Here is an 18,665-nt window from a genome sequence, read left to right as displayed (position 1 = left end):
AAACTATACAACGATAGATTTCTTAGCTGCTTTAGATTTGCACAATTCATTCTTCACTCTCTGTGGCTGACAAGTCAGGATTCAGATTTAGTTTCTCACAATGACTAATGCGATGTAATGTGTGAAAACCTAGCTTTGTTTGCCCTCTTAATGACCTTTTTTCTTCTTCAAGATGGTTATCACCAGTCTCTCACATCTGTCACATTTTTTTCTTTTGCGAACAGTAACATGAAACTTGTTCTTCTGTAGTTGAGGTGATTTTTATATATCAAGTTTTCAACAGTCTTTCCTTGAACTTAACATTAGATTTTCCTTAAACCAAAAATGTTGCCACACATTATGCTCTTATATAGGTCAAAACTTTTCTGATTTCTTGTGCTCAAAAATATGTCAGGTCATTCTCGAATCTGCTGTTTCAGGCTGAAGATGAAAAATAGGCAGAGATTTAGTGAGGTAAGGCTCAAGAGGGAAATAAAATGTTCTGATAAATATACTTAAAAGGGTTTAATGCTGTTAGAAACATGCTCCTAAAAAAAACCCATCCCTTTGCCCAGCATTTCTTGCTGCTTGATAACTTGGCATTAAAATTATTTTTTATTTCCCAATATATCTCAATGAAAATAGTTGCATCAGAGGGAAAAATTAAACAGTGTTTTTTTGAGTTTCTCCTTTTTGGTTTTCTGCATGGCCTTCCTACCATCAGTGTCCAGCCTGTATGGTCCATATAGCAGTTGTCTCTAGGCCTACCATTGCTGCTAATTTTATGGATGGATCCACTCAAATGGAGCAAAGAGTGCAGCAGAGAGTTCCACCTATCTAATATGCCCACAGTGAAGCTCACTCACTGGGGATAAGAACATAAGAAATAGGAATCAACCTAGTGAACCTTCTCTGAACAGACACATTCTGTGGCCTCTAATGCAAATATATCCTTCCTTAAATATGGAGACCAAAACAGTAGGCAGTACTCGAGGTGTGGCCTCACCAATACCCAGAACATTTGTAGCAGGACTTCTCTGCTTTTATACTCTATCCCCCTTGCAATAAAGGCCAACATTCCATTTGCCTTCCTGATTACTTGCTGTACCTGCATACTAACTTGTGTTTCGTGCACAAGGACCCCCAGGTCTCTCTATACTGCAGCATGTTGCAATTTTTCTCCATTTAAATTATAATTTGCTTTTCTATTATTTCTGCCAAAGTGGATAACCTCACATTTTCCCACATTAGACTCCATCTGCCAAATTTTTGCCCACTCATTTAGCCTGTTAGAGATTTTTTGTGTCCTCCTCACAATTTGCTTTTCCACCCATCTTTGTATCATCAGAAAACTTGGCTACATTACATTCGTCCCTTCATTCAAGTCATTAATATAGATTGTAAATAGTTGAGGACCCAGCACCGATCCCTGCGGCACCCCACTAGTCACAGTTTGCCAACTGGAAAATGACCCATTTATCCCGACTCTCTCTTCTCTGTTAGTTAGCAAATCCTCTATCCATACTAATATATTACCCCCAACCCCGTGAACTTTTATCTTGTGCAGTAACCTTTTATGTGGTACCTTATCGAATGCCTTCTGGAAATCCAAATACACCACATCCACTGATTCCCCTTATCCACCCTGTTCGTTATATTCTCAAAGAACTCCAGCAAACTTGTCAAACATGATTTACCTTTCATAAAACCATGCCCCGCTACTGCTTCCTTAATAATGCACTTCAGCAGTTTCCCAACAACAGATGTTAGGCTAACTGAACTGAGAGGTCGTGAGTTCGTGAGTTCCGAAAGGTCATGAGTTCCGAGAGGTAGTGAGGCCGGTGAGGATTTCAATTCTGACGAGTCGGGACGTCGGCAAGTTGGTAAGATCGGCGAGTCGGGAGGTCGGTTAGGCCCTGAGGTCGGAGAGTCAGTCAGGCCCTGAGGTTGGTGAGTCGGGAGGTCGGCGAGTCGGTAAGGCCCTGAGGTCGGCGAGTCGGTAAGGTCCTAGGTCGGCGAGTCAGTAAGGTCCTAGGTCGGCGAGTCGGTAAGGTCCTAGGTCGGCGAGTCAGTAAGGTCCTAGGTCGGCGAGTCGGTAAGGCCCTGAGGTCGGCGAGTCGGTAAGGTCCTGAGGTGGGTGAGTCAGTAAGGTCCTGAGGTGGGTGAGTCGGTAGGTCAGCGAATAGGTAGGCCCTATGAGGTCGGCGAGTCGGGAGTTCGGAGACCGGGAGTTCGGAGACCTCGGAGGTCGGTGAGGTGAATTGGTAAATTGGTAAGTTGCTCTCTTTTCTCTACTTTTTAGGTTGGGAGTTCGGAAGCCTAGAGTTCGGGAGACCACAGAGGTCGGTGAGGTGAGTTGGTAAGTATCTCTCTTTTCTCTATTTGTTTTTAAGTAGATTTTAAACTAGATAAGGCTAAATAGAGGGATGGCAGTGCAGCTCAGTCCCATGGAGTGCACATCCTGCGGCATGTGGGAAGTCCTGGACACTTCGCGCAGCCTGGACAACCATGTGTGCAGGAGATGTTTCCAGCTTCAACTGCTCGAGCTCTGCATTTCGGAGCTGGAGCAGCGGGTGGAGTCAATAAGGTGCATCCGCAAGGCTGAGAACTACGTTGATAGCACGTTTCAGGAGGTGGTCATCCTGCAGCTTAGAGGGGAAGTGGGTGACCACCAGACGTAGTAAGTGTGCTAGGCAGGTTGCGCAGGAGTCTCCCCGTGAGTCCATCTCGCTTTCAAACCAATATTCACTTCTGAGTAACTGGAAGGACGATGGTGCTTCTGCGGAGTGAAGTCAGAGCCAATTCCAAGGCACCATGGGTGGCTCAGCTGCACAGGGGGGAGGGACGAAGAACAAAAGAGCCCTAGTGATAAGGGATTCTACAGTTAGGGGAACAGATAGGTGTTTGAGGCCAAAGACGTGACTCCCGAATGGTTTTGTGCCTCCCTGGTGCCAAAGTCAAGGATGTCACAGAGCAGGGCATCTTGTTGGGGGGGGGGGGCGGTAAACAGCGAGAGGTCGTGGTCCATATCGGGACCAACGACATAGGTAAAATAAGGGATGAGGTCCTACAGGAAGAATTCAGGTACTAAGAAAATTAATGGGTAGGACCTTAAAAGGTAGTAATCTACCGGTGCCAAGTGCGAATGAGTATAAGAATAGAAGGATAGAGAGGATGAACACGTGGCTGGAAAGTTGGTTTAGGAGGGAGGACTTTAAATTCTTGAGGCATTGGGACCACTTCCGGGGGAGATGGGACCTCAACAACAAACCGGTTGCACCTCAACAGCACCGGGACCAATATCCTCGCAAGGAGGTTTGCTGGTGCTGTTGGGGAGAGCTTAAACTAGCTTGGCAGGGGGATGGGAACTTGAGAATGAATTCAAAAGGTAAGAAAATAAAGCTGAAATTGGATAGCAAGAATCTAGAAAGGGAATCAGTAGACAAAGGAAACAGGGTTTACAATGTAGTAAGCAAGAAGGTCTTCCTGTGCTGAATGGTATATACTTTATGCAAGGAGTATAGCGAATAAGGCGGATGAGCTAAGAGCACAGGTAGACACTTGGAAGTATGACATTATAGCCATTACAGAAACATGGCTGAAAGAGGGGCAGGTTTGGCAGATCAATATTCCTGGCTGCAGGATTTTTTTTTAAGACAAGATAGAGAGGTGGGTAAAAAGCAAAGGGGGGTTGCGGTACTGATTAAAGAAAATATTGCAGCAGTGAGGAGGGATGATATGTTAGAGGGATCATCAAATGAGGCCATATGAGTCGAACTGAAAAATAAAAAAGAGGCGATCACACTGCTGGGTGTGTATTATAGACCCCCAAACAGTGGGAGAGAGATAGAGGAGCAAATTGCTATGAAGTCCAAAAACCATAGAGTAGTAATAGTAGGGGATTTTAACTATCCAAATATTGATTGGGACAAATTTAGTGTGAAAAGTATAGAGGGTGCGGAATTCTTGAAATGCATTCAAGAGAACTTTTTTTAGTCAGTATGTAGCAAGCCCAACACGAGAGGGGGCGATCTTGGATTTAGTTTTGGGGAATGAAGCTGGGCAGTTTGAAGGGGCCTTAGTGGGCAAGCACTTGGGTGCTAGTGACCATAATTCAGTCAGATTCCAGTTGGTTTATGGATAAGGACAAGAATAGGCCTGAAATAAAAGTTCCGAATTGGAGAAAAGCTAATTCTGCTAAGTTAAGGAGTGATTTGACCATGGTGGACTGGAAACAGCTACTTCGCAACAGTGGGAGGCATTTAAGGAGGAGATCCGGAAGGATCAGGCCAAACATGTGCCCTTAAAGAAAAAGGCTGGGAAAAATAATTCTAGAGCCCCCTGTATGTCCAGGGACTTACAGGGGAGGATTAAGTAAAAAAGGGACGCTTATGTCATATATTAACAACTAAATACTATAGAATCTTTAGAGGAATATAGAAAGTTAAGAGGCAAAATTAAAAAGGATGTTAGGAATGCTAAGAGAGAGCACGAGAAATTCTTGGCCAGTAAAATTAAGGAAAACCCTAAGATGTTCTATAAATATATTACAAGAGAGTAACTAAAGAAAGGGTAGGGCCTATTAGAGGCCATGAGGGTAATCTTTGTGTGGAGACGGAAGATGTTGGGAGGGTTCTTAACGAAAACTTTGCATCTGTTTTCACAAAGGAAAGGGGCAATGCAGATACTGCTATTGAGGAAGAGTGTGATATTCTGGATGAAATAAATATAGTGAGAGGGAATGTATTAAGGGGTTTAGCAGCCTTAAAAGTCTCCAGGCCCATATGAAATGCAACCCAGGCTGTTGAGCAAAGTAAAAGAGGAAATAGCAGAGGTCTTGACCATCATTTTCCAGTCCTCTTTGGATCTGGGCATGGTGCTGGAGGATGGGAGGACTGCTAATGTAGTACCCTTGTTTAAGAAGGGAGAAAGGGATAGGCCGAGTAATTACAGGCCTGTCAGCCTAACCTCAGTGGTGGGAAAATTATTGGAAAAAATTCTGAAAGACAGGATAAATCTGCATTTGGAAAGGCAAGGATTAATTAGGGACAGTCAGCACGGATTTGTTAAAGGAAGATCGTGTCTGACTAACCTGATTGAATTTTTTGAGGAGGTAACCAAGTGGGTCGATGAGGGTAGTGCGTAGGATGCAGTATATATGGACTTTAGCAAAGCTTTTGATTAGGTCCCACATTAGACTGGTCATGAAAGTTGGGATACAGGGCAAAGTGTCAAGTTGGATCCAAAATTGGCTGGGTGGTAGGAAGCGAAGGGTAATGATTGATGGATGTTTTTGTGACTGGAAGGATGTTTCCAGTGGAGTTCCGCAGGGCTCAGTGCTCGGAACCCTGCTTTTTGTGGTATATATTAACGATTCAGATTTAAATATCGGGAGTATGATTAAGAAGTTTGCAGACAACACTAAAATTGGCTGTGGAGTTGATAATGAAGAGGAAAGTCATGGGCTGCAGGAGGATATCAATCTACTGGTCAGGTGGGCAGAGCAATGGCAAATGGAATTTAATTCAGAGAAGTGTGAGGTGATGCTCTTTGTGAGGGCTAATAAGGAAAGGGTACACACATTAAGTGGTAGGCCACTTAATAGTGTAGATGAACAAAGGGACTTTGGAGTGCTTGTCCACAGATCCCTGAAAGTAGCAGACCAGGTGGATAAGGTGGTTAAGGCGGCATACGGAATGCTTGTCTTTATTGGCTGAGGCATAGAATACAAGAGCAGGGAGGTTATGCTTAAATTGTATAATACTTTGGTTAGGTCACAGCTGGAGTTCTGGGCACCGTATTATAAGAAGGACGTGATTGCACTAGAGAGGGTGCAGAGGAGATTTACTAGATGCTGCCTGAAATGGAGAATCTTAGTTATGAGGACAGATTGGGTAGCCTGGGTTTGTTGTAATTGAACATAAGAACATAAGAATTAGGAACAGGAGTAGGCCATCGAGCCCCTCGAGCCTGCTCCGCCATTCAACAAGATCATGGCTGATCTGGCCGTGGACTCAGCTCCACTTACCCACCCGCTCCCCGTAACCCTTAATTCCCTTATTGGTTAAAAATCTATCGATCTGTGACTTGAATACATTCAATGAGCTCGCCTCAACTGCTTCCCTGGGCAGAGAATTCCACAGATTCACAATCCTCTGGGAGAAAAAATTCCTTCTCAACTCGGTTTTAAATTGGCTCCCCGTATTTTGAGGCTGTGCCCCCTCGTTCTAGTCTCCCCCACCAGTGGAAACAACCTCTCTGCCTCTATCTTGTCTATCCCTTTCATGATTTTAAATGTTTCTATAAGATCACTCCTCATCCTTCTGAACTCCAACGAGTAAAGACCCAGTCTACTCAATCTATCATCATAAGGTAACCCCCTCATCTCCGGAATCAGCCTAGTGAATCGTCTCTGTACCCCCTCCAAAGCTAGTATATCCTTCCTTAAGTAAGGTGACCAAAACTGCACGCAGTACTCCAGGTGCAGCCTCACCAATACCCTGTACAGTTGCAGCAGGACCTCCCTGCTTTTGTACTCCATCCCTCTCGCAATGAAGGCCAACATTCCATTCGTCTTCCTGATTACCTGCTGCACCTGCAAACTAACTTTTTGGGATTCATGCACAAGGACCCCCAGGTCCCTCTGCACCGCAGCATGTTGTAATTTCTCTCCATTCAAACAATATTCCCTTTTACTGTTTTTTTTCCCCCCCCAAGGTGGATGACCTCACACTTTCCGACATTGTATTCCATCTGCCAAACCTTAGCCCATTCGCTTAACCTATCTAAATCTCTTTGCAGCCTCTCTGTGTCCTCTACACAACCCGCTTTCCCACTAATCTTTGTGTCATCTGCAAATTTTGTTACACTACACTCTGTCCCCTCTTCCAGGTCATCTATGTATATTGTAAACAGTTGTGGTCCCAGCACCGATCCCTGTGGCACACCACTAACCACCGATTTCCAACCCGAAAAGGACCCATTTATCCCGACTCTCTGCTTTCTGTTCGCCAGCCAATTCTCTATCCATGCTAATACATTTCCTCTGACTCCGCGTACCTCTATCTTCTGCAGTAACCTTTTGTGTGGCACCTTATCGAATGCCTTTTGGAAATCTAAATACACCACATCCATCGGTACACCTCTATCCACCATGCTCGATATATCCTCAAAGAATTCCAGTAAATTAGTGAAACATGATTTCCCCTTCATGAATCCATGCTGCGTCTGCTTGATTGCACTATCCTATCTAGATGTCCCGCTATTTCTTCCTTAATGATAGTTTCAAGCATTTTCCCCACTACAGATGTTAAACTAACCGGCCTATAGTTACCTGCCTTTTGTCTGCCCCCTTTTCTAAACAGGTAGGCATTACATTAGCTGCTTTCCAATCCGCTGGTACCTCCCCAGAGTCCAGAGAATTTTGGTAGATTATAACGAATGCATCTGCTATAACTTCCGCCATCTCTTTTAATACCCTGGGATGCATTTCATCAGGACCAGGGGACTTGTCTACCTTGAGTCCCATTAGCCTGTCCAACACTACCTCCCGAGTGATAGTGATTGTCTCAAGGTCCTTCCTTCCCACATTCCTGTGACCAGCAATTTTTGGCATGGTTTTTGTGTCTTCTACTGTGAAGATCGAAGCAAAATAATTGTTTAAGGTCTCAGCCATTTCCTCATTTCCCATTATTAAATCCCCCTTCTCATCTTCTAAGGGACCAACATTTACTTTAGTCACTCTTTTCCGTTTTATATATCTGTAAAAGCTTTTGCGATCTGTTTTTATGTTTTGCGCAAGAGGAGGTTGAGAGGAGACCTCATTGAGGTGTACAAAATATTGAGGGGCCTGGACATAGTGGATAGCAAGGATCTATTTCCATTGGTGGAGGGGTCAATTACGAGGGGGCATAGTTTTAACGTGGTTGGTGGAAGGTTTAAAGGGGGGCCATTTTACGCAGAGGGTTGTGGGGATCTGGAACTCGCTGCCTGGAAGAGTGGTGAATGCAGAAATCCTCACCACTTTTAAGAGATGGTTGGATGGGCAGTTAAAGTGCCGTAACCTGCAGGGTTACAGACCTACAGCTGATAATTGGGATTAGACTGGATGACATTTGGACGGAGCAGATATAATGGTAAGTACTGCAGGGAATAGAATACGGCCAGGGTGATCTCCTGGACTAGTTTCGATCGCCTGGATGGGTCGGAGAGGAATTTTCCCAGATTTTTTCTCCCTAAATTGGCCTGGGTTTTTAAATCTGATTTTTGCCTCTTCCAGGAGATCACATGGCTCTGGTTGGGATAGAGTGTAGAATGTTTTAGTATAAGGGGTGTCGCAGTTATGGTGAGGCAGATTGGTTGGGCTGGGTGTTTTTTTGCCTTTCCGTCATTGTTCATAGGTTTACATGTAACCTTTAGGGCTGCTGACCGAGGGCCGTGTGGCTCTTTGTTGGCTGGCGCGGACACGATGGGCTGGAATGGTCTCCTTCTGCGCTGTAAATTTCTATGTTTCTATCTATAGTTTCCTGCTTTTTGTCTGGCTCCGTTTTTAAATAGGGATGTTACATTTGCGGTTTTCCAATCCGCTGGGACTACCCCAGAATCCAGGGAATTTTGGTCGATTTCAACCAATGCATCCACTATCTCTGCAGCCACTTCCTTTTAAGACCCTAGGATGTAAGCCATCAGGTGCAGGGGACTTATCCACCTTTAGTCCCATTATTTTATCGAGTACTACTTCATTAATGATAGTGATTGTAATAAGTTCCTCCCTCTCTAATACCCCTTGATTATCCACTATTGGGACGTTTTTAGTGTCTTCTACCGTGAAGACCGATACAAAATACTTGTTCAACGTCTCTGCCATTTCCCTGTTCTCCATTAGTAATTCCCCAAGTCTCATTGTCTTGGGGACCAACATTTACTTTCGCCACTCTTTTCCTTTTCATGTATCTGTAGAACTCTTACTATCTGTTTTTATATTTCGTGCTAGTTTACTTTCATAATCTATCTTCCGTCTCTATCATTTTTTTTAAGTCGTTCTTTGTCGGCTTTTAAAAGTTTCCCAATCCTCTGGCCTCCGACTAGTCTTGGCCACATTGTATGCTCTTGTCTTCAATTTGATACCATCCCTTATTTCCTTAGTTAGCCATGGATGGTTATGCCTTCTCTTATCATTGGGATATATTTTTGTTGAGTTATGAAATATCTCCTTAAATGTCTGCCACTGCTCATCAACTGTCCCACACTTTAATCTTTTTCCCCAGCCCACTTGAGCCAACTCTGCCCTCATACCTTTGTAGTTTCCTTTATTTAAGCTTACGACACTGATTTGAGAACCATCTTTCTCACTCTCCAACTGAATTTGAAATGCAACCATTCCCGGAGGATCCTTTACAACGAGATCATTTATTAATCCTGCGTCATTACACAGTACAAGATCTAAGATAGCCTGTTCCCTTGTTGGTTCTGCAACATCCTGTTCAAGGAAACTATCCCGGATACACTCTATGAACTCTTCTTCAAGGCTATTCTGGCCAATTTGCTTTGTCTAATCAATATGAAGGTTAAAATCGCCCATGATTTCTGTTGTTCCTTTATTACAAGCCTGCATTATTTCTTGATTTACATTCCATCCAACAGTGTAGCTGTGACAGACTACGCCCACCGGCTACTTTTCCCCCTTATTATTCCTTATCTTTATCCAAACTGATTCAACATCTGTTGTGTTCCTCAATGTTTGAGACCAGATACCAATACTGTGGCCATTTTCAATGCAGCCATTTGTGCTCCAGTGGTGGATGGTACTGGGAATAATCCAGCAGCCATCTTAGAAGTTCCAGGGTGAAAAGCTAGATGTTACGAGTGTCTGAAAACATCCAGAAAATTTCTGAGTCAGCATGGATTGTGATTATACTCTCTCTCTGATCTGGGGCCAATTCTGATTAATTGTAGTTCCATTTTGATAAGTTCTTGAACTTACATTTCAAGATCACCTTCCAAGATTTTAATAACTCAAACTCCATTAGAAAGTCTGGACATGGCAGTTTAGAAAATTGTGTTAAGATTTGGAAATAACACAAGGGCATGTCATGAGTAAAAAAGGAAAGAAACTCAGGCTAATATGGGCTTGTAAACTCACTTTTAATTTAACATATACATCAAAATATTCAAGTCTTTCTTCTCTAAAATAATCCAGTTTCCTCTCATATTTGCGCTGTAGTTGATGGCTCACCTTCTTACACTTTTTCCATCAGGCTCATCTTCTGACACTTTTCTTATCAACCTAGGGATTTCCCCAATGCTCTGTTTTCTCCACTTCCGTCACCCGCCATCTATCTTATCCACACCTATGCTCATAATTCCATTCAATAACTCATTTCGGGCTTCACACCTCTATAACATGACAGTTTGAATCACAACAGATTGACCTCCTCCTCCAAGTCTTTATTGTGGCAAAGAAAATCTTACTGCTTTCTTTGTCTCTCTCAATTACAGCCAACAACAACTTATTTGATGGTTCCTTTGCCCTCCATCTGTTGGCTTCGCTGTCTCCTCTAATCTGAATTGTAACCAATTGGTAAACTTTATCCATTTAAGAAGTTTTGTTTCCTCATTCGTGCTGAACACTTTTTCACAAACAACTTTAAAATTTCTCGAAAAAACTCAAGCCCACTTCCTGAAAGCTGAGGAGTCTTTTCTCGTGCCTTCTGCACTGCAGGTGCAACTACAAACATAAGACCATAAGAATTAGGAACAGGAGTAGGCCATCTAGCCCCTCGAGCCTGCTCCGCCATTCAAAAAGATCATGGCTGATCTGGCCGTGGACTCAGCTGCACTTACCCGCCCGCTCCCCATAACCCTTAATTCCCTTATTGGTTAAAAATCAATCTATCTGTGATTTGAATACATTCAATGAGCTCGCCTCAACTGCTTCCTTGGGCAGAGAATTCCACAGATTCACAACCCTCTGGGAGAAGAAATTCCTTTGCAACTGGGTTTTAAATTGGTTCCCCTGTATTTTGAGGCTGTGCCCCCTAGTTCTAGTCTCCCCAACCAGTGGAAATAACCTCTCTGCCTCTATCTTGTCTATCCCTTTCATTATTTTAAATGTTTCTATAAGATCACCCCTCATTCTTCTGAACTCCAACGAGTAAAGACCCAGTCTACTCAGTCTATCATCATACGGTAACCCCCTCATCTCCGGAATCAGCCTCGTGAATCGTCTCTGTACCCCCTCCAAGGCTAGTATATCCTTCCTTAAGTAAGGTAACCAAAACTACACACAGTACTCCAGGTGCGGCCTCACCAATACCCTGTACAGTTGCAGCAGGACCTCCCTGCTTTTGTACTCCATCCCTCTCGCAATGAAGGCCAACATTCCATTCGCTTCCTGATTACCTGCTGCACCTGAAAACTAACTTTTTGGGATTCATGCACAAGGACCCCCAGGTCCCTCTGCACTGCAGCATGTTGTAATTTCTCCCCATTCAAATAATATTCACTTTTACTGTTTTTTTTTCCAAGGTGGATGGCCTCACATTTTCCGACATTGTATTCCATCTGCCAAACCTTAGCCCATTCGCTTAACCTATCTAAATCTCTTCTCAGCCTCTCTGTGTCCTCTACACAACCCGCTTTCCCAGTAATCTTTGTGTCATCTGCAAATTTTGTTACACACTACACTCTGTCCCCTCTTCCAGGTCAGCTTTGTATATTGTAAACAGTTGTGGTCCCAGCACCAATCCCTGTGGCACACCACTAACCACCGATTTCCAACCCGAAAAGAACCCATTTATCCCGACTCTCTGCTTTCTGTTAGCCAGCCAATTCTCGATCCATGCTAATACATTATCCTCTGCAGTAACCTTTTGTGTGGCACCTTATCGAATGCCTTTTGGAAATCTAAATACACCACATCCATCGGTACACCTCTATCCACCATGCTCGTTATAGCCTCAAAGACTTCCAGTAAATTAGTAAAGCATGATTTCCCCTTCATGAATCCATGTTGCGTCTGCTTGATTGCACTATTCCTATCTAGATGTCCCGCTATTTCTTCCTTAATGATAGCTTCAAGCATTTTCTCCACTGTTAAACTAACCAGCCTATAGTTACCTGCCTTTTGTCTGCCCCCCTTTTTTTTAAAAACAGAGTCGTTACATTAGCTGCTTTCCAATTCGCTGGTACCTCCCCAGAGTCCAGAGAATTTTGGTAGATTATAACGAGTGCATCTGCTATAACTTCCGCCATCTCTTTTAATATCCTGGGATGCATTTCATCAGGACCAGGGGACTTGTCTACCTTCAGTCCCATTAGCCTATCCAGCACTAGCCCCCCTAGTGATAGTGATTGTCTCAAGGTCCTCCCTTCCCACGTTCCCGTGACTAGCAATTTTTGGCATGGTTTTTGTGTCTTCCACTGTGAAGACCGAAGCAAAATAATTGTTTAAGGTCTCAGCCATTTCCACATTTCCCATTATTAAATTCCTCATCTCATCTTCTAAGGGACTAACATTTAATTTAGTCACTCTCTTCCCTTTTATATATCGGTAAAAGCTTTTACTATCTGTTTTTATGTTTTGCGCAAGTTTACTTTCGTAATCTATCTTTCCTTTCTTTATTGCTTTCTTAGTCATTCTTTGCTGTCGTTTAAAATTTTCCCAATCTTCTAGTTTCCCACTAACCTTGGCCACCTTATACGCATTGGTTTTTAATTTGATACTCTCCTTTATTTCCTTGGTTACCCACGGCTGGTTATCTCTTCTCTTACCGCCCTTCTTTTTCACTGGAATATATTTTTGTTGAGCACTATGAAAGAGCTCCTTAAAAGTCCTCCACTGTTCCTCAATTGTGCCACCATTTAGTCTGTGTTCCCAGTCTACTTTAGCCAACTCTGCCCTCATCCCACTGTCGTCCCCTTTGTTTAAGCATAGTACGCTCGTTTGAGACACGACTTCCTCACCCTCAATCTGTATTACAAATTCAACCATACTGTGATCACTCATTCCGAGAGGATCTTTTACTAGGAGATCGTTTATTATTCCTGACTCATTACACAGGACCAGATCTAAGATAGCTTGCTCCCTTGTAGGTTCTGTAACATACTGTTCTAAGAAATAATCCCGCATGCATTCTATGAATTACCCCTCCAGGCTACCACGTGCGATTTGATTTGACCAATCGATATGTAGGTTAAAATCCCCCATGATTACTGCCATTCCTTTTTCACATGTCTCCATTATTCCCTTGATTATTGTCCGCCCCACCGTGAAGTTATTATTTGGGGACCTATAAACTATGCCCATCGGTGACTTTTTCCCCTTACTATCTCTAATCTCCACCCACAATGATTCAACATTTTGTTCATTCGAGCCAATATCATCTCTCACAACTGCCCTGATATCATCCTTTATTAACAGAGCTACCCCACCTCCTTTTCCTTCTTGTCTATCCTTCCGAATTGTCAGATACCCCCGTATGTTTAATTCCCAGTCTTGGCCACCTTGCAACCTTTCTGTAATGGCCACCAAATCATACCCATTTGTAATGATTTGTGCCTTCAACTCATTTACTTTATTTCGAATGCGCGTGCGTTTAGGTAGAGTGTTTTAATACTACTTTTTAAACCATAATTTTTAGTTTTGACACCTCCTGCAGCCCCTTTATATTAACACATATTGTCCCTTCCTATCACCTTGTGGTTTACACTTACCCCAGTGCTACTCTGCTCTGTTGTCTCCTGCCTTTTGCATTCTTTCTTGGGGTCCTGTTCATCTGCGCTCTCACCCACTCTAAGTAGCTCAGAGCCCTCTCCTGGGTTCCGAACACTCCTCGCATTGAGGCACCGAGCTTTCAGGCTTGCCTTTTTATTACACTTTGACCCTTTAAAATGTTGCTGTATAGTGGCCCTTTTTGTTTTTTGCCTTTGGTTTCTTTGCCCTCCACTTTTACTCATCTCCTTTCTGTCTTTTGCTTCTGTCTCCATTTTGTTTCCCTCTGTCTCCCTGCATTGGTTCCCATCCCCCTGCCATATTAGTTTAACTCCTCCCCAACAGCACTAGCAAACACTCCCCCTAGGACATTGGTTCCGGTCCTGCCCAGATGCAGACTGTCCGGTTTGTACTGGTCGCACCACCCCCAGAACCAGTTCCAATGCCCCAGGAATTTGAATCCCTCCCTGCTGCACCACTGCTCAAGCCACGTATTCACCTGAGCTATCCTGCGATTCCTACTCTGACTAGCACGTGGCACTGGTAGCAATTCCGAGATTACTACTTTTGAGGTCCTACTTTGTAATTCAGCTCCTAGCTCATTAAATTCGTCTCGTAGGACCTCATCCCATTTTTTAACCTATATTGTTGGTACCTATATGCACCACGACAGCTGGCTGTTCACCCTCCCTTTTCAGAATGTCCTGCACCCGCTCCGAGACATCCTTGACCCTTGCACCAGGGAGGCAACATACCATCCTGGAGTCTCGGTTGCGGCCACAGAAACACCTATCTATTCCCCTTACAATTGAATCCCCTATCACTATTGCTCTCCCACTCTTTTTCCTGCCCTCCTGTGGAAAAGAAAGTTTATCTAAATTACTATTTTACTCTCACCTTTAGCCTCCAACCTTTCTTCCTCCTCCTTTCCTGCGTCACATCCTTTCTTGTACATTTTAATCAATGCTACTATGATAATTGCTCTTGCCCTTCTTAAGCTAGATTCTTATTTCTTCTTGCATCCTCACTATGCTCAAATCCAAACTCAATACACTGTCCCCTCCTTATAACCAAATTTAACATAGAATCTCAAAACTGGTTTCTAACATTTCATTCCAATTCTCCTTTTCCCTTATAATGTACAAGCTTTTATAAACTCTTGTTATAAACTCTTGTTATAAAAAAGCTTGTTACACTTAACTGCACTTACTAGATTTAAATTGAATTAAAAAAAAAAATTCTTCCCTGGGATGTGGGAATCGCTGGCAAGGCCAGCATTTATTGCCCATGCCTATTGCCCGTGAGAAGGTGGCGGTGAGCCACCTTCGTGTACCACTGCAGTCTGTGAGGTGAAGGTACTCCCATAGCACTGTTAGAGCAGGAGTTCCAGGATTTTGGCCTTGTCCTTCTTGGTGGTAGTGGTTGTGGGTTTGGGAGTTGCTGCAGTGAGTCTTGTAGATGGTACACACCTATCCACGCTGCATTGGTGGTGGAGGGAGTGAATGTTTAAGGTGGTGGATGGGGTGCCAATCAAGCTGGCTGCTTTGTTGAGATTCTTGAGTGTTGTTGGAGCTGCACTCATCCAGGCAAGTGGAAAGAATTCCATCACACTGCTGACTTGTGACTTGTCGATGGTGGAAAGGCTTTGGGGAATCAGATGAGATTTGACCTGCTCTGGTAGCCACATTACTTACGTGGCTAATCCAGTTAAGTTTCTGGTCAATGGTGCCCCCCAGGATGTTGATGGTTGGGGATTTGGCGATGGTAATGCCGTTGAATGTAATGGGGTGGTGGTTAGACTCTCTCCCTTGTTGGAGATAGTCATTGCCTGGCACTTGTGTGACGCAAATGTTACTTGCCACTTATCAGCCCAAGCCTGAAAGTTGTCCAGGTCTTGCTGCATGCGGGCATGGACTGCTTCATTACCTGAGGAGTTATGAATGGAACTGAACATTGCAATCATAAGCAAACGTCCCCACTTCTGATCTTATGATGGAGGGAAGGTCATTGATGAAGCAGCTGAAGATGGTTGGGCATAGGACACTGCCCTGATGAACTTCTGCATGTCCTGGGGCTGTAATGATTGACCTCCAAAACCACAACCATCTTCTTTTGTGCTAGGTATGATTCCAGCCGGTGGAATTCCCCCCCCGCCCCCCACACACACCCCCCACCCCCCGCCCCAGCCACGATTCCCATTGACTTTAGTTTTACTTGGGCTACTTGATGCCACACTCGGTCAAATGCTGCCTTGATGTCACTCTCAACTCACCTCTGGAATTCAAACATTTTGTCTGTGTTTGGATCATAAGAACATAAGAATTAGGAGCAGGAGTAGGGCATTTGGCCCCCCGAGCCTGCTCCGCCATTCATGGCTGATCTGAACCTGGCCTCAATGCCACTTGCCCGCCCGCTCCCCATAATCATTGATTCCTTTTGGGGGATTGTTTGATAACCAGTCTTGTATGGTTATTACAATACCAAGATTTACTATGAGGCTGTACTGACATACTTAACTTGATGATTCCCATGATTAGTTTTAAACCCATGGTTTTGAATGGGAGTTTATCTGCCAAGTGAGGGAATTAAATATTTTTAATAACACAGCGCATTTACATAAACATTTGATAATGATAATTAAAAATCTTTGTCCAAAATGCCAGCTAGTCAATATATGTAAAACGTACACAATGCAATGTCGCACCTAATGTTAACATGTTTTCTGAAATAGATATTGTCTTTTTTTTTTAAACAAGATCATTAAAATTTTTGGAAAGATTTAACTTCTGATTCATAGAAACATAGGGCCAAGTTTCGGCCTGAGTTGCTCCTGTTTTTTTGGAGCAACTGGTTTAGAATGGAGTATCTTAGAAATTGCAATTCTCGGCATTTAGTTTCCTCCAGTTCGAGTCAGTCAGAACAGTTTCAGTTTGGAACAGAATTTTTTCCCCAAAAGGGGGCGTGTCCGGCCACTTACGCCCGTTTTGAAAGTTTAGGCAGTGAAAACTTACTCCAAACTAACTTAGAATGGAGTAAGTGTAGATTTTTGTACACTCAGAAAAACCTTGCCGACACTTAGAAAATCAGGCGTAGGTTACAAATCAGGCGTAGAGAATGGGCGGGCGTGAGGGGGGGCTTTAAAAGGGGAGTTTCCAAACATTAAACACTTTCGTTTTACAAATAAAGAGCCATCATCAATAATAAATGATAAATACATCAATAAATCAATCCAAAAAAATCAATAAAAAATTAATCAATAAATAAAACATTTTCGACTTACCGACTGCAGCACTGGGAGCCCTCCAACCGCGTGCTGGGACACCGCCCCCCACCCACCCCGCCCGCCCCCTGCCCCGCCTAGTGTGTCTCTATCTCTCTGTCTGTGTGTGTCTCTATCTCTGTCTGTATGTGTGTCTCTCTCACTCTCCGTCTGTCAGTGTCTGTGTTTCTGACAACAAGGGGGAGGGGAGTGGAGAGAAGGGAGGGGAGGGGAGTGGAGAGAAGGGAAGGGAGGGGAGTGGAGAGAAGGGAGGGGAGTGGAGTGGAGAGAAGGGAGGGGAGGGGAGAGAAGAGAAGGGAGGGGAGAGAAGAGAAGGGAGTGGAGGGGAGTGGAGAGAAGGGAGGGGAGGGGAGTGGAGAGAAGGGAGGGGAGGGGAGAGAAGGGAGGGGAGGGGAGTGGAGGGAGTGGAGGGAGGGGAGGGGAGTGGAGAGAAGGGAGTGGAGGGGAGGGGAGGGGAGTGGAGAGAAGGGAGGGGAGGGGAGGGGAGGGGAGGGGAGTAGAGAGGGGAGGGGAGTTGAGTGAAGGGAGTGGAGTGGAGTGAAGGGAGGTGAGGGGAGTGAAGAGAAGGGAGGGGAGGGGAGTGTACAGATGGGAGTGGAGAGAAGGGAGGGGAGTGGAGAGAAGGGAGGGGAGTGGAGAGAAGGGAGGGGAGTGGAGAGAAGGGAGGGGAGTGGAGAGAAGGGAGGGGAGTGGAGAGAAGGGAGGGGAGTGGAGAGAAGGGAGGGGAGGGGAGAGAAGGGAGGGGAGTGGAGAGAAGGGAGGGGAGTAGAGAGAAGGGAGGGGAGTGGAGAGAAGGGAGGGGAGTAGAGAGAAGGGAGGGGAGTAGAGAGAAGGGAGGGGAGGGGAGGGGAGGGGAGTAGAGAGAAGGGAGGGGAGGGGAGGGGAGTAGAGAGAAGGGAGGGGAGGGGAGTAGAAAGAAGGGAGGGGAGGGGAGGGGAGTGGAAGAGGGGAGGAGGGAGAGGGGGAGAGAAGGGAAGGGAGTGGAGAGAAGGGGAGGGGAGTGGAGAGAAGGGAGGGGAGGGGAGGGGAGGGGAGTAGAGTGAAGGGAGTGGAGTGGAGTGAAGGGAGGTGAGGGGAGTGAAGAGAAGGGAGGTGAGGGGAGTGGAGAGAAGGGAGGGGAGTGGAGAGAAGGGAGGGGAGTGGAGAGAAGGGAGGGGAGTGGAGAGAAGGGAGGGGAGTGGAGAGAAGGGAGGGGAGTGGAGAGAAGGGAGGGGAGTGGAGAGAAGGGAGGGGAGTGGAGAGAAGGGAGGGGAGTGGAGAGAAGGGAGGGGAGTGGAGAGAAGGGAGGGGAGTGGAGAGAAGGGAGGGGAGTGGAGAGAAGGGAGGGGAGTGGAGAGAAGGGAGGGGAGGGGAGTGGAGAGAAGGGAGGGGAGTGGAGAGAAGGGAGGGGAGTGGAGAGGAGAGAAGGAAAGGGAGGGGAGAGGAGAGAAGGGGAGAGGAGAGAAGGGAGGGGAGGGGAGTGGAGTGGAGAGAAGGGAGGGGAGTTGAGTGAAGGGAGTGGAGTGGAGTGAAGGGAGGTGAGGGGAGTGAAGAGAAGGGAGGGGAGGGGAGTGGACAGATGGGAGGGGAGGGGAGTGGAGGGGAGAGAGGGGAGGGGAGGGGAGAGAGGGGAGGGGAGGGGAGAGAGGGGAGAGGAGAGAATGGAGTGGAGGGGAGAGGAGAGAATGGAGTGGAGGGGAGAGAATGGAGTGGAGG

The sequence above is a fragment of the Pristiophorus japonicus genome, chromosome 8 (assembly GCF_044704955.1).
Source record: "Pristiophorus japonicus isolate sPriJap1 chromosome 8, sPriJap1.hap1, whole genome shotgun sequence".
NCBI lineage: Eukaryota > Metazoa > Chordata > Chondrichthyes > Pristiophoridae > Pristiophorus > Pristiophorus japonicus.
The sequence above is the reverse complement of the archived record's forward strand: the minus strand, read 5'-3'. Positions refer to the sequence as shown.